At 40.6% G+C, this 2,704-nt stretch overlaps 1 non-coding gene across 1 annotated transcript; it reads left to right on the forward strand.

The window, feature by feature from the left end:
- Nucleotides 1-788: 788 nt before the first annotated feature.
- On the forward strand, nucleotides 789-861 carry TRNAW-CCA (transfer RNA tryptophan (anticodon CCA)). The gene has a single exon. It is a non-coding gene; the product is annotated as a tRNA-Trp (tRNA).
- The last annotated feature ends 1,843 nt before the right edge of the window (nucleotides 862-2,704 follow it).

A 2,704-nucleotide genomic window follows, 5' to 3' on the forward strand; every position in this document is an offset into this window, starting at 1 on the left:
ACAAACATTTGAGAACAAAATAGTTGTGTTTGTCTGGCAACCAAAGCATTTACGAAAGCACTCTTAAATACTGGAAATAAACATATACAAATTGTAAGCAAGTATGAGATCATTATTTCTGATATCTAAAACAAATTATTTATCAACTGCAAAATTAAACAGCTTATTAAACAGCTAAAAAGAACAGACTTTTCAGCTTGTAAAGAGAGGTTACTCCATTTTCAAGAGCTTCAAATAAAATTTCAGATGTATGTTTGTAAAATGCCACTCATGACTAGGATATTTCATCTGGTTATTGGGTTGAGTACAATGGGGAATTGATATCTCAGTGCTCATGCACCCAGTTACCTACCATCAGGATTTTAAAGGGGTTTTGGAGGGCCTGTCAAAGTTGTATACCAAGAGGCATGCCTTTCATATCTCTACCTGTGTAGCTGGATATTATTAATAGCATCAGGAATTCACTAGCTTGTGGAGTATTTCTTGTCCTGGGGCTTCCCTGGTGGCTCAGATGGTTAAGAATCCACCTGCAATGCGAGAGACTCAGGTTCGATCCCCGGGGTTGAGAAGATCCCTGGAGAAGGGAATGGCTACCCATTCCAGTATTCTTGCCTAAAGAATTCCATGGACAGAGGAGCCTGGCAGGCTATAGTCAATGGGGTTGCAAAGAGTCGGACATGACTGAGTGACTAATACACACAGACAGAAAGAGTAGCCTAAGTTTCAGGCCTGATCCTGCCACTGCTTTTGGCTACAAAGAAAATACTTGAAAAACAAAACAAGGGACTTCCCTGGTGGTCCAGTGGCTAAGACTCTGTGCTCCAAATGCAGGTGGCCCAGGTTCGATCCCTGGTCAGGGAACTAGATCCCACATGCCAAAACAAAGATTGCTCATGTCACAATGAAGATCAAAGATCTTGCATGCTGCAACTAAGACCAGGCACAGCCAAATAAACAGATACTAAAGACAAAACAAAAAGAGTTTCTCTTTCTTGATGTATTCCATGTACATAATGACTAATATTTGGGGTTTTGCCTCATTATCTTGATGGTGAACTCAACCTCCTTCTGTTATGAGGATTTGATTATAATAAATCTGTGTCTCAATCCTCCCTAATACACACCAACTATTCTTCTGTTAACCCCACCAGTTTCTTCACAGAAAGATCTTCCTAGTTCCTAACACTCTTCCTCCCTAGGCCACTATGCCATCCCTGAAACTGATCATGCCCTCATCACACTAAAGCTCTTATTCTCTGGCATATCTCCTACTTTAGCACCCCTCCTGGGTCTATGTATTTTTCTTACCTATACGTATAGTCAAAGCTATGGTTTTTCCAGTAGCCATGTATGGATGTGAGAGCTGGACCATAAAGAAGGCTGAGCACCGAAGAATTGATGCTTTTGAACTATGGTGTTGGAGAAGACTCTTGAGAGTCCCTTGGACTGCAAGGAGATCAGCCAGTCAATCCTAAAGGAAATTAGTCCTGAATATTCATTGGAAGGACTGATGCTGAAGCTCCAATACTTTGGCCACTTGATGTGAAGAACTGACTCATTGGAAAAGACCCTGATGCTGGGAAAGATTGAAGGCAGGAGGAGAAGGGGATGACAGAGGATGAGATGGTTGGATGGCATCACCGACTCGATGGACATGAGTTTGAGCAAACTCTGGGAGATGAAGAAGGACAGAAGCCTGGTGTGCTACAGTCCATGGGGTCACAAAGAGTAGGACACAACTGAGTGACTGAACAACAACAACAATACATGTTCGTAATATCTTCTAGGCAGAATTACTTTTACAGGGGAAATCTGGGTGTGAGCTTGCTTAATCTTAGGTATAATTGTCACTTGTGTTCTTCAGGCCATTCTTGCCATGAGAAAAAGGTCAAGGGCCATTCCTTAAAAAGTGGTGTTTGGAACAAGGCTGTAAGAACTTTTAAAATTAAATTCTGGGGGGAGGAAGAGGTTATGTAGAGATACTGTACAAGAAGTGGAGACAATTCCCTAGGCACCTAATTCTTTTCTCTGAAGGTAACTAAAATTCCCAGTTTCACATGAATTCTTCCAGAGATGTTCTAGCATTTAACACACACATACACACACACACACACACACACACACACGCATATTGTACACACATTATATAAGCCCTCTTTTTCACTTAACAATATATCTTGAATACAGTTTTGTATCAGTACACATATAGCGGCTTCATTCTTTTAAATAGATGCATTACGCCCTGTTATATTGATGAACCATATTTATATAATCCAATTCCTTACTGGGGAACACTTGGGCAATTTCCAATCTCTTGTTATAATAAAAAATGCTGCAGTGGATATCCTCATACATACATCATTTCACACACATGTGAAGATATCACTCTCATAAATAAGTAAGAATAAAAGTGCCCAGTCAGAGGGTTTGTGCAATTACATTTTTTATAGATATCTGTGACCATTCTTGTAAGGGGAAAATGGAATCACTTTTTAGTTCCATTTTATATTTCTTTGATCAAAGTGAAGCTGAACGTCTTCTCTCAGCAAATTTTACAAGGACTTCATGTCGACTGTTTCATCTGATACCCAGCTGCAGCCTGAACAAATCCTCCACTGCTCTAGAATACCCTCCACTGCTCTAGAATACCCTCCTCTCGTCCATGTCCACTTATGGAAGTGCTTAGAGGCTGGGGGCTATTAAA

This window comes from Giraffa tippelskirchi, chromosome X (genome assembly GCF_054371585.1).
Source record: "Giraffa tippelskirchi isolate mGirTip1 chromosome X, T2T-mGirTip1v1.2.pri, whole genome shotgun sequence".
Classification (NCBI taxonomy): Eukaryota; Metazoa; Chordata; class Mammalia; order Artiodactyla; family Giraffidae; genus Giraffa; species Giraffa tippelskirchi.